This window comes from Lepidochelys olivacea, assembly GCF_965140295.1.
Source record: "Lepidochelys olivacea isolate rLepOli2 genome assembly, chromosome: 1".
Lineage (NCBI taxonomy): Eukaryota > Metazoa > Chordata > Testudines > Cheloniidae > Lepidochelys > Lepidochelys olivacea.
The window spans coordinates 115,886,136-115,899,892 of record NC_140411.1 but is presented as its reverse complement, the minus strand read 5'-3'; the positions used below and the strand labels follow the sequence as shown (position 1 = coordinate 115,899,892).

At 44.1% G+C, this 13,757-nt stretch overlaps 1 protein-coding gene across 4 annotated transcripts in view; it reads right to left on the bottom strand.

Moving 5' to 3' along the window:
- The window catches only part of ST6GAL2 (ST6 beta-galactoside alpha-2,6-sialyltransferase 2), a 255,452-nt gene that overhangs the window by 51,433 nt on the left and 190,262 nt on the right, over nucleotides 1-13,757 (bottom strand). The window contains exon 1 of one of the 4 annotated variants that reach the window (XM_084641482.1): nucleotides 9,751-9,957. The exons of 2 other annotated variants lie outside the window; for them this stretch is intronic. The gene's annotated coding sequence lies outside the window, so the exon portion shown is untranslated. Of the gene's footprint in view, nucleotides 1-8,869; nucleotides 8,887-9,750; nucleotides 9,958-13,757 lie in introns of those variants that run through there. One more of the 4 variants, XM_084641484.1, reaches the window with a different exon arrangement.

Here is a 13,757-nt window from a genome sequence, read left to right as displayed (position 1 = left end):
TCTAAAATTCCTCGACAAAAAAATTCATTAAACTTCAAATACAGTGAAATGATTTGAGGGAGTATCAGCCCTCAAGTTTCAATTTCCTCTACACAAACCTGGAGCTTGGATGAACCCAGGAAAGCACGGGAGTCCGGAATTGGCTTCCAGCGGGGACTGCACTGTAAGTAAAGCTTCCCAAACATTTTGTTTTTGGTAAAGGATAGTTGGACAGCCTCATGCATTTATTGACATGGCCATCAATATAGGCAACTATCTTCTTCAGCATTTCCCCTCTATGTTTGTCACTCTCTTTGACAACAACAATCACCAGCTACGTTGTCTGGAAAATTTAAAAGTGTACAGATGATCAATGGTGGAAAATCTTAGGAATGTATTCTTGCTTTAAAAATGATTTTCCATGAAGTACATTTCTGCACACAACATACCTCAGCTACAAAGGGACCTATTCTTTTTGAGATGCACAGATGCATGATTCCCATTGACAGGAGTTATGAAAGTGCATCAATAGGAGAATAGGCTTCAAAGTGTCTACATTTACCAAACATTGATCCATCCTAGAAGCACTTTTTAAGAAGGACACATTCTTTCCCCTTCTGCATTTTCCTCTCGGCTCTTCAGAAACAATAGACTGCAGTAGCTGACTAGACTAAATGTCATGAAAAAAACCCTCAAATTTAAATACCATTAAAGCTATGGCACAAAACCTCTAAAGCCACAAAATTCAAGTTATTTGTTTAGGAGATAAGAGTAGCATAAAGACTTTCCACATCTCTTGGTCAGGGCTGTTTTATTTGTTATGACGTGGAGAACACTGTATTGTATTGTTGTTGGGGTTTTTTTTAGACACACACTTTTCTCAGGTAAACTGTCTGCATTTAGAACACAACACAGATAATTTTCCTGAGAGAGAGACGTGTCTCAGGAGAATACCCAGGGCTCAATCAAGCAGCACAGGCATCGTCTCATGTTGGAGCAGTGCAAATCCATACTGCTCCCCAGGGGAAGTTACGGAAGATAGGCTTCTCTCCCCCTCGCTCCAGGGCCTCTCCAGTGCACAAGGGAAGCCCGCCGACTACTAGATCTCTTAAGAAGGCACAACATACTTCCCTTGCTGTGTTGGGCCCGTTCAATGGGCCAGTGTGAAAGCAGCACCCTCTTTGGAGTGGTGTGAACCACCAGGATGCACTCAGGGACAGCACTGTGACAAGCCAACTAGTAGGGCACGCAAGGACTGGGGGAGGCTCCTTATGCATCTTCACCCCCTATAGACCCACATAAGGCCCGACACAGTCTGACCTCTGGTTAACACTTGAATAAGGATGGGTTTCAGAGTAACAGCCATGTTAGTCTGTATTCGCAAAAAGAAAAGGAGTACTTGTGGCACCTTAGAGACTAACCAATTTATTTGAGCATGAGCTTTCGAAAGCTCATGCTCAAATAAATTGGTTAGTCTCTAAGGTGCCACAAGTACTCCTTTTCTTTTTGTGAATAAGGATGGTATTTCTCCCACTTGATGGATGGCAGCATATGGCTCTTAGGACACTTTTTTTTTCTTTTCTTTTTTTTTTTTTTAAACAGATTATGGTGTTTGGTGTAAATACATGTTTCAGCACGTAATAAAATTCTTAAGAACTGTTTCTCAAATGTTAACACTGTGCTTGCACAGAAGACACTTTTCAAAGGTTTGTCAAAATAATGAAAGAAACTGACTGTTCTAGTAGACCTGCAGCTTTCTATCTGTCAGTTTTAAGTCTAAGGCACCCAAAACACACAAAATCTATTCTGGGCTGAAGCTTGTTTTTTAAAGGTCTTCCTCTGAGAAGGAAAGGTTTTAATAAAAAGTTAATAAAAAGTTTAATAAAAGTTAATTGCTTGACAATGTTTACGTAAGGCAGCTTTAACAAAGGAAGTTGTCTGTCTTTTGCGTATGTGTACCTTGAATCATAAACCTCTGAAAGTAGATTATTAAGGAAGTGCTGATACAACCTCGGGTATGGTCATGCAAACCCATCAGCATAAGAACAGTCTTTGGGCATGTTCTTTATTTTTGTACTAAACTCACATTAATGTTTGTTGCAAGTCTGTGCATGGAACTAGGTTAGGTTGGCCTTGTATCTGTATCTTATATACTGTATGATATCAGAGTTACATTTTCTTAACATTTGTCACTACCTATTTTTAGTACAAACCACATTTGTATTTATATTATTGTAAACTACTTCGGTTATGTAACTGTAACTTGTACAACAGAATGATTGCTGACGCCATGATTTTTAGAAAGTTACATAGTATACATTACATATTTCAAGAACTCTTATTATAACCCCATTTTTCTGATTCCAAACGCTTATTCTATATGTAGGGTTGCCAGGTGTCCAGTTTTTGAATGGAACACCCGGTCGAAAAGGGACCCTGGCGGCTCCAGTTAGCACCACAGACCAGGCCATTAAACATCTGGTTGGTGCGAGGCTGGCAGGCTCCCTACCTGGCTCTGCGTGGCTCCCAGGAAGTGGCAACATGTCCCTTGGCTCCTAGGTAGAAGGACGGCCACGGGGCTCCATGTGCTGCCCCGCCCTGTGTGCCGGCTCCGCAGCTCCCGTTGTCTGGGAACCACAGCGCCCGCAGGCGGGGGCGGTGCCTGGCCACGCCTCTGCCTAAGAGGTGAGGGACATGTCACCATTTGTGGGAAGCTGCTCGAGGTGAGCACCGCCTGGAGCCTGCACCTTCACCCAGCCCCAATCCCCAGCCCGGAGCCCCCTCCTGCACGCCGAACCCCTCGGCCCCAGCCTGGAGCCCCTTCTACAGGCTAAAACCTTCATTACCCGGACTCACCCCAAAGCCTGCACCCCCAGCTGGAACCCTTACTGCCCCGTGCACCCTAACCCCTGCCCTAGCCTGGATCCCCCTCCCACACCCTGAACCCCTCATTTCTGTCCCCACCTCGGACACCCTCACTCCCAGCCCATAGTCCATACCCCCTCCCAAAACCCTGCCTCAGCCCGGAGCCCCCTCCCACACTCCAAATACCTTGGCCCCAGCCCAGAGCATCCTCCTGCACCCCAAACCCCTCATTCCTGGACCCACCCCAGAGCCTGCACCCCCAGCCCAGAACCCATACCTCCTCTTGCACCCCAACCCCCTGCCTCAACCCAGGGAAAATGAGCGAATGAGTGAGGGTGGGGGAGAGCGAGCAACAGAGGGAGAGGAGATGGAGTGAGATGGGGAGGCAGGGCCTTGGAGCAGCAAAGGTGGGGCCTCGGGGATGGGATGGGGTAGGGGTGTGCCGTTTTGTGCAATTAGAAAGTTGGCAACCATACTATAATGCCTTATGATATAGTCACCCCTGGCAGTTTATTCTCTTATAACCAGTGAGCTTCTTTGATACATCAAAACTTGTCACCCTAACTCAGGGATATTTTCTATGGTGTTTGTTTCCTGCCTCTTAAGTTTATTGTTTGCTGTTGACAACAGCTTCCGATGAGGATACAAACTGGTCTAAAAATCATACATATCCTGATCCAAAGCTTATTTCAGACTGATGAGTTTTGGATTAGGCTCATAATGCACTGTATGGATTACTAACCTTATAGTTTGGTAAATATTCCTGCACTGTATAAAATTGTCTTTTCTTTGCAACCATCCTGTGCATTTGTTTTTTGCAAACATATACTTTGCAAAGACACAGGGTTTTCAAGATGTCTGAATATCTGATGGATGCAATAAACCTCCAATAAAATTACAATGGGTATAAGAGGACTTACATTCAAGGCAAATTTGTTTGTTAATAACTGGACACTGACCTCTATGTCAATGCATTGGTATCCGACACACATTCCTGGCAAGATCCTGCTTCCATTACCTTCAATGGGACTGGATTGGGCCCTCAATAATTATATGTGGTGAAAACCGCGACCCATTGAACTCAATGGGAATTTTCCTATGGCCTTCAAATATAGCCTTGATTTCTCCCGTATTTCTGTGGATTCTACATTTTGCTGCTTTTGTGATGAGTGATAGATTTCCTGTGTCATAAAGTATAGGAAGTGCTGAACTGGCCATTCAGTTGTTGGCCATTCTACTGAGTCTTACCGCAAGGGTACTGCTTAGTTTAATTGTGATAGCAGTTTCTGTTTCTTTATGTTAGCCTTAGCAATCTTCATGTCACCAGAGTAAGGGAACATTGATTATGGTCCTGGAGCTAACTAATGTGACAAAATATTCTTGTCAACCCCTTGTGAACTTGCTTATAGGCCTACCACTCTTGAATAGATATGGTTAATGTCAAATACTTTTGTTGGGCCAACCTGTATATGCTTTGTCTGTCAATGCCAGTGTCTCTACTCAGTATTCTAGCATAGAGTGCTGTGGGCCAGCTACGTTCAAATTCTTGCATTTGATGAATTCCAGTTGTAAGTATATAATCTACATTGGCTGGTGGTGCCACTCTATCACTGACAATGTTTACTATTGCTTTGGGTGTTTAGTGGGATCTAAGGGATTGGTGAATGAAGAAAATAGCTGGCTGGTTTATAATGTTTATAATTTTCTAGTATTTGAAAATTAATTCTTATGAGTGCATGTAAGAGTTTACGTGAGTATGCTCTGAGGGAGCAAGAAGAATATGCCTTGTGTCTCCATTCAGGCATGGAGGGATGACAAGGAAGTGTACTAACAAGGTCTACTAACACGGATATTAACACAGACATAAGATACTTAACTCCGAGTGAATTATGTTCCATAACAAAATATTAGCGTGAAGTCATCATTTAAAAAATGATTGAAATTCAGAGAAAGTGGTTTCTCTGCCATTTGGTTTGGGAGGGGGATGGTAATAAGTTAAGTGTTCATATTTCAAAATGACAGGTTTTAGAGTAGCAGCTGTGTTAGTCTGTATCCACAAAAAGAACAGGAGTACTTGTGGCACCTTAGAGTAAAAGTTTCAGGACCCGATCAAGAATGTAATCTAAGATTACCCACAAGATTTACAAAAAGCTTGTTGCATGTTTTTAATGTTATGTCATAATAATGGTCTATAACACTAGTATGCCTCAATCCTGCAACCACTCATATGTTTACCTGGAAGCACACAAATCGTTCAATTGTGGGGAAACAAAATCCATTATGGAACAAATGCATGTGTTTAACTTTAAGCAAATGCATAAGTGTTTGCAAGATTGGGGCCTTGACTGTAAGTTCTTCAGGGCTCAGATGCGTCTGTACAGCAGCTACCATAACTTCTTGTATCTTTGAAAGCTATTTTCAAAATAGTCAACATCTGTGAATGAAATAATCACCAAGGGAAACTCTGATTTATATACCTGAAATATTTTAAGTTTCTAAAATTTCAGGGGTAAATACATGTAACTTGCTAATTTGTGTAAATCTGTGCCCACATGTGCACCCAATTTTCATGTACCCCAAGATATACAATATATGATGAAATACAGAATATTGATCTGAGTCAGTACAACCAAGAGAATCATATTAGATGGCTCTTTTTTTAGTTATGTAAAGTGTGAAAAACAAGAAGCATATTTACAGAACGGAGCCCTAAGGGTACAAAGTTCAGGGTAGATCAATGCATGCAGCTACTCTAAAAGTAAGCATGCTCAGATAAAAAAAATCGGAAAGTAATTATTTTTGCTGGATACAGTATACATAGATCACTGCATTAAGCTTACATAATTAAACAAGACAAAAGGTCAGATGGTACCTAATAAACCATTTATAACAGTAATTATAACTGAACTGTGCCAGTCTAGTACTTTATAATAACTAACAGTTGTTTAATAATTAGAGGAAAATCTCCTGTTTTAAGTTTCTTTCGTTGTAAATCAATACCACCAGCATTACCAACCCATATTTTCTAATACACTAAGTGCACAAAAAGGGACTGTTGTATTAGAAAATGCTATTTAATGGCTTAATCCTGCTAACCCTTACTGAAGAGAAACCCCACTGAAGTCCCTAACAGTCTGATCAAACAAAACAGTATTTGGTTCTGCACTTAAAAAGTGGGAGCAAACCCAAGTATTGTGTCTTCTGTATCAAGGTTGCAACTCCTTAGTTCCAAAGTTACTGAAGCACAGGAGAAATCAAACTTTTTCATAGGGTGGACTGTATCCCAGAAATTGTCTCACTGATCATCTGCAGTCCATTTGTATTCTGGTGAACACCCTTCCCTTACCATTTGTAAAAACCCAACAGAAACAACATCAATTGCTTAAACGGACAAGTAATACTAAAAAGTAGTACACGTTTAGCTTCTCTTAATGCCATTAACAACTAACCCAAGGAAGAGGAGCCAGCACCACATGTCAACTAGCTCTACATAAACCACCAGCACGTGCTCTGTAAACCCTCAGTAGTCCCCAAACCACAGTTTGAAAATTGCTGCTATAGCAGAGGAGTGTGTTCCTGCTGAGAGTTTTACATACAATTCTGGACTAGACAAGCAGATATTCCAGCACCTTGTGCTAATATACCATGGTGCAAATCCAGAGTATTCCAGTACTGTAAATCTTCAATAACTTGACCATGACCTAATTTAGCAAGGTCAGTCTGGTCCTTCGTTTTATTTACCACAGCTCTTACCAAACTGAATTGAAGTATCAGATTCCATGAAAAAAAATTAAGACAATGTAAGTTTTGCATGAGAAAGCACTCAAAATCAGGAAATGGATATGCAGATGTTATAAATGCACAACCTTAATTCTGCCCCCAAATGCACTGTGATATTGTATTGTATAATGAGAAATCCTGTAAACGCTACTGTGACACACATGCCTAAGGGACAGATTTATGGTTGGTGTGTAACTTTCACTTTGGCATTTCCTTACTTGAGCATTTAAATGGACAACCTTAACATTCTCTTAAGATCATTTTATAATGCAATATCCTAATTGTGTGGTTTTGTAGTTTTTCTTTAACACAGGGGAAAGCAAAAACATAAAGGAGACGGCACTTCACAAGTCAGCTGACCTGCTGTCTTCCAGTAGTTTGTGTAAACGCCAAATCTGGAATTATTTGCCCAGGCATCCCTGGATAACCTTTGCCTGTGCACAGGTGGGGTCACTTGACAAAACATCTTCTATTAGCAATATCAGGAACTGCACAGTTCCTAAGGTATATCGCAGTAGGCTTCCTCCGACAAACCATGCAAAGTGCAGAGCAGCCCTCACTGAAGTCCCTATCTTATACTGTACAAGCCACAGGCAACTGCCGTGCCTACGTAGAGCTTCTCTGACTTGAATGGCTTCTGCGTAGATACTGTAGTAGTCAACCCACTCAAATTGCGGAATCAGGGCCTAATTCCTTGCTCATTAAAAGGTGCACAGGACTTACCCCATGCACAACTTTAGTACGCGTCTCAGTACATAGTTAAATTAGCCAGTCGTACATGCACAACATAGATGTTCTCAGCTGTACAACTGAAAATCTTGGTTAAAAAAAAAAAAAAAAGATGATGTAAAATGTACTACACATGCCCAGCCTGTGATTTTCAGTCAAATCAAATTCACCAGAAAACTCAAAAACACTTCTCCTGAATAAGGTCTAGTTCCAAGTCAAATTCCAAATCACAGTCATTCATTGTAAAGGGTTATTTTAAACAAAAATTGCAAGAACTTTAAGTGGGAAAATGCCCCCTCCCACATTATCAAAACCACTGAATTATTTTTTCCTCAAGCTTTCAAAAATAAATAATCTTCAGGCAGAGACCAAGCCTGGAAAGTTTCATCCCAAAAGATGAAAACTCAAAGTTCTGAGAGACTAAAAACAGAAAGCTAGAATAAAAACTATTATGCAACCTTGACTATAATGATTGCTGCTGGCTCTACTATAACATCACTGCTGATTTAACATTTTACATGCAAAATCAAATTAATCTTAATACTCCATAAGTAGGGCCTTACGAAATTCACAGTCCGTTTTGGTCAATTTCATGGTCATAGGATTTAAAAAATCATAAATTTAATTATTTCAGATATTTAAATCTGATATATCATGGTGTAACTGTAGGGGTCCTGACCCAAAAGGGGATTCTGAGGGGGTTGCAAGGTTATTGTAGGGGGAGTTGCGGTACTGCCACCCTTACTTGTGCGCTCCTGCTGGCAGCGGCACTGCCTTCTGAGCTGGGTGGCTGGAGACCAGCGGCTGCTGGCCAGGAGCACAGCTCTGAAGGCAGCACCACTGCCAGAAGCAGTGAAAATGTAAGGACGGCACAGTATGGTATTGCTACCTCTCTGCGCTGCTGCCTACAGAGCTGAGCCCTTGGCCAGCAGTTGCCAGTCTCTGGCGACCCATCTCTGAATGTAGCAGCAGAGAAGCAAGGGTAGCATGGTAATATATGGTATTGCCTCCCTTACTTCTGCGCTGCTGCTCTTGAGACACTGCCTTCAGGGCTGGGTGCCTGGCCAGCCGCTACCACTCTCCAGCCACCCAGCTCTGAGGCAGTGCAGAAGTAAGGGTGGCAATACCATGACTTCCCTACAACCCCCGCCTCCCACAACCCAATTTTGGGTTGGGACCCCCAGTTTGTGAAACACTGGTCTCCTCCATGAAATCTGTATAGCATGGGGTAAAAGCACACAAAAGACCAGATCCGTTTTTCACTGCCGTGAATTTGGTAGGGCCCTATCCATAAGTGATTAAAGAAATCATTCATATCAGTAATCAATTCAAAGTATTTTTCTAATATCCATTGACACCAATTATAATTAAAATAACTATAAGAATAGCTGAATATTACTGAGGCTAAAATTCCTGATAAAAATATAATCATTCAACAGAAAAGACCAAAGTTGCATATTAAAGGTACATTGGTAAAGAAGTATCTTTCCCCCCCCCTGAAAATACTGATTCTTACAATATTAAACAGTTGCATAACTATTCCAAGTTCAACCTGAGAAAACAAAGAGGGAGCTAGTAAAAAAGCCTTGGAAAGCAGTATCACAGAAAAGGTCTCATTTAAATTCCTGGAAAGCGCCGCTTCTCTAAATAGATCTCTTCAGCTCTCTGAGCAGGCAAGTCCTGCTAAAACACACACGCTGCCGACTGCAACGCGGAGACGGAGCGATGCCACCGGGAGACTCCATCCGGCGTCACGTATCTATTGCCCACCCAGTAAACGGTGGACAGCAGAAAACCGCCCCACAAAAAGTACATTTTGCGAGTGAGCGAGTGTGTGTGTTTGCAGCCCAGCCATGGGCTTTTCCTCGGATCTTTATATTCGAGATCGCTACCGGGGGAGGGGAGGGGAGGGGAGGGGGGATCAATCTTGTAGCCTCCAAACCCGGAGCTCTTCGCTTGAATTCGGATTGCTCTATCGGCAGACGAGAACGGCACGGAGGCGGAGCAGAAACCGCGGCGCTTCTCTGAAGGGCAACATACTCCCCAGCCCCTTCAGCGCCCGGCCGTACCCCTCCGCGCGCGCGCCGGGGGCACCCCGCTGCTGGCCCGAGCGCCGCCCCGGCTCAACCGAGCCAGCGGGGGGCTGCGGGAAGGCGGCGTCCCTCGCTCCCGCCCGCCCGCCCGCCGACCTTCGCGCCTCGCCCAGGCGGCGCAGCCCGCCCCAGGGGCGCCTCGGCATCGCTCCGCCGTGCTCACCCGCTGCCAGCCTGCGCCCCACCCCCGCGGCGGGGGAAGCTGCTATTGTCTCTCCCCGCCTCGCCCATCGCTGCCCCTGGGAGCGGGGCTGCTGCTGCGCCTCCTCCCGGGTCGGCAACGGGCGGCGCGTCCCCCCATTACCTAGCAGGAGCAGGGCGGCGAGAGCCGCGGGGCGCTGGGGCGCGGCGGCGGGGGCTGCAGGGCGGCTGCCCGGCGGGCGGGAAGCGCAGCTCGCTGCTGCGGGGCGGACATGCTGAGGCGGCGGCTGCGGCTGCTGCTGCTGTGCCGCCGGGGTGGGAGCTGCAGCCGCCGCCGGCTCCGCGTCCCGGACTGAGGCGGCGGGGGAGGGAGCGCGGGAGGGGCGGGCAGCAGCAGGCTCGGCTCTGCCCGGCTCATTGTTCGGGGAAGGGCGGGGGCGGGGTCACGGCTGCCTGCCTGGGGGCGCGGTGCCCCGCCCCGGGCTGCGGGGGGGGGAGCCTCGCATGTGCCGCTGCACAGCCGCGCCGCCGGGTGCCCGCGGGACGCCCGCCCGCTGCCTTGGCCCTGGCCGGCTGTGGCCCCGCGTGGCCGGGGGTGGGTGCGGCTCGGGGCGCTGCCCGGCTGGGGACCCCGAGCCTCAGCCCTCTCCCGCCCCCCCGCACCTTCGGGGGGCCGCTGACACACGGGAGGGGCCTGCGGGCGCTCAGCCACGCCGCCGCCCCCCCAGCTAGAGACCGGACCGACGGGGAGCTGGCCGCGTGAGCGGGGCTCTCCGGCCCGGCCGCGCAGAACCGCTGGAGATCGCCGCTGGGTGAATCCCGCAAAACCTGTGCGTGCGGAGAGAGTTGGGGTGGGGGGTGAAGCCGGGGCCGGGGCCGGGTGCGTTGAAACCCCGGCTCGAGCCTGCGGTTTCTAACAACCGCGAGCTTGCTGGAGGGTCACCGCTGCCAGTGCCAACCTACGTGTGCAAGACCGCTGCCTGCAGACAGCCCGCAGGTTGCCTTGCCAGTGACCTTCGGGCATCCGCAGCAGGTCCAGCGGCGCCACGCTGCCTTTTAGTTACTGCCCTGTGGCTCCTCCTGCCGTACATGCCCCCAGTAGTGCCCTCCAGCTGCTTCACTGGCAGCTTTGGAGGCTACATGAGGATGATATCAAGCATCTTGCAAAGTAGCAACAGCGGGTGAGGGGAAGAGGGGACGTATTTTGCCCGCACAAGAAAGTTTTCGGTATGATTTAGTTTGATGTGGCGGGCGCAAACACCAGAAAGGGGGCTGATGTGACCGTTCCACCACCTCGGTAGAAAGCACGACAGGCAGGAAGTATTGAAAAAGGCTTTAAGATAACACTCCATTCATTAGGGAAACATTTTAAGCTACTAAAGGCTTGGTTGAAGTTATTATCTACATGTCTACAAATTGTGTATTAAGGACTCAAAAACAATACAATGAAGCCTGTAAGATCAGCCCCAGCAAAGAAAATGAAAAATAAAATTAATGTTAAAAGGAACTGCTGTAAATACGCCTTTGTACCTCTGCATTTGTAAGTAACCAACCTAGACTGGTTGATTCCTGCTGGATTTTCAGTTAGCTCCCACAAGCAGATGTATTAGAAAGTTATTTGCAAACTAATCCTTGCAAGGCAAGTATTTGGAAAGCCATTGATTTTATTATTTTAGGGCTAGATTCTGCTATCCTTACTCTGATTTAATAGGTTTCAGAGTGGTAGCCATGTTAGTCTGTATCAGCAAAAACAAGGAGGAGTCCTTATGGCACCTTAGAGACTAACAAATTTATTTGGGCATAAGCTTTTGTCTGCTAAAACCCACTTCATCAGATTCATGGAGTGGAAAATACAGAGGCAGGTATAAATCTTTTCACATCTTTTCATGTGCTGTGTATTTATACTTGCCTCTGTATTTTCCACTCCATGAATCTGATGAAGTGGGTTTTAGCTCACAAAAGCTTATGTCCAAATAAATTTGTTAGTCTCTAAGGTGGCGCAAGGAAGTCAGATTTAATAGTAGTTTACCACAGACAGGTGGGTGCTTTGATCACACTTTTTACTTGAATTGAACTATTCAACTGCTTAAAGTTAAGCATCTACATAAAGCTTTGCAAAACTAGGGTTTTATTGTGTCTGTATCTGTTGTATCTAAAATATTCAAAACAAAGTTTATGAATGAATTTTCTTCTTAAACTGTTCAAGAAAAGTTAATCAAAACAGTGAGCATTACAGTTAAATAGGAGACAACATGCTAAGACAAATTAAAATATAGCATATTAATACCATACAAATAAAACAAAGGTGTTAAAGACAAAACATGATCAAGAAGCAGAGGGTTAAAAATAGAAAAGTCAAACTGCTGAAACAACCCTCCATACACAAAGCAACCCTCCATACACAAATGATCATAAATCCTTAAGCACTTTATCAGCTTAGCCTATTTACTGTATTTGACTGAAGAAAGAGGAAGTTTATGAAGCATAAATCTGATTAAGAAAACAAAATAACTTTTCTTCAAGTTAGGACACTTATGAAGTCAGGCTTTGGAAAAGAAGTTACTTTATCTGAACTAAAGTAGTAAGTTGTAGATATAGACATTAAATGTGAAGTAAATAGTTTGACACTTCTTAAGCATCACAGAAGACTAATAGCAAAAGCAGCCTCAATAAACGTTCTTACCAGAGATGCAATTAAGAGTTTGGCAACTGCTGGGTAATCATTCTAAGGATTTGTTGCTGCCTGAAAGTTATTCCCACAGTCATTCAAAAATCTAAAATTTTAACTTAATGCCAAATTTTATTTATATATGCTTTGCCTACCAAGTAACTTTTTTTTTTTTCAAATTTGTTGCATTACGCTACAAAGATACCTGCTGGCTGGTACAATTAATCATAAGCATGTGTCATACAAAAATACAGTACAAGATATATATTTCTAACCCAATTTTCTTTTTTTACAGTAGGAATTTGACTATATAGAAATACAGCTCTGATATGTATATCACAGTTCTAAAATATGCTATTCTTTATAGTTATTCCACTTTTATTATTCCAAGTGAAAATTAATTTCAATTTAGAAGCAGAACCAATGAATAGTATGAGTTAAGTAATATTATGAGAAAGCTGGTAGCACAAAGATATTCTACATGTGATATAAGGACAGCACCTCACCTGGAAATTTGTCTCCCTATCAGGAGAAGAATTCAACAATAGGGAGTTAAACTGTTTGAGCACAACTCTCATAGATAGATGCTACTGATATTAAAGTCTATCTAAATGTAAAAATTATCTCTGGGAAGGGAGTTGAAGGTTGTCTGCAGTCAGGTAAGGTTTGCTTTTGCCTCTAGCTTTGGGTGCATTTTGCTTTTGGCTCAGCCAGTGAACGCTGAAGAACAAAGAGCGATATATCCCACAGTTCCTACCACTGGTCTGAGTCTGATTTCACTTACATTACTGTAAATAAAGAATCACTCAATGGAGTTATATTGGAGTAAAGACTGTGTGAGATTATTATTATCAGCCCCTCAGTGATTTCAAAACACCCGGAGAAAAGGTTTGAAGTTCAGAGGACAGTAATTGCTGGAAAGTCCAGCTTTTCTAGAGGTTCAAGAATCTACATGCAAGTGCTTGAGTATGGGTGAGTGTTTCTTTTATATATAGTTAGCATGAAGATAAAGTTTCAGATACTATATACACACACAGATATAGTTTCTGCTTTTCTGTTACTGAGTTTAAATACTGGTGTAAGTGCATCTATTATTTTGTTGCTGAATTAGTGGCACATATATAAAGGGAATAAATAACCTAATTTAGCCTGATCTTGAGAGACAGGCCCTTAAAGTTATAACAGATCAGTGTAGTGATCATCTAAACCTACAAGATATAGTTTATAACTAAAGACTCCAAAGCCCTGTTACAAATCAATTAATCACTCCCAGAACATGTTAATAGCAAATTTAATGGGTGAAATCCTAGCCCCACTGAAGTCAAAGAGGTTTTGCCATTGACTTTAGTGGGGCCAGGATTTCACCCAAAAGAACATATTAGAATTAGACTAGCTTTGAACATAAAGGGCTAAATTATGGCTGTCCCAATATGTGATGTGGGGTGGTGTGTGGGGGGGGAGATGTGTAGGGAGCTCTTACCTCCTCACCTTTGCATGTTTTT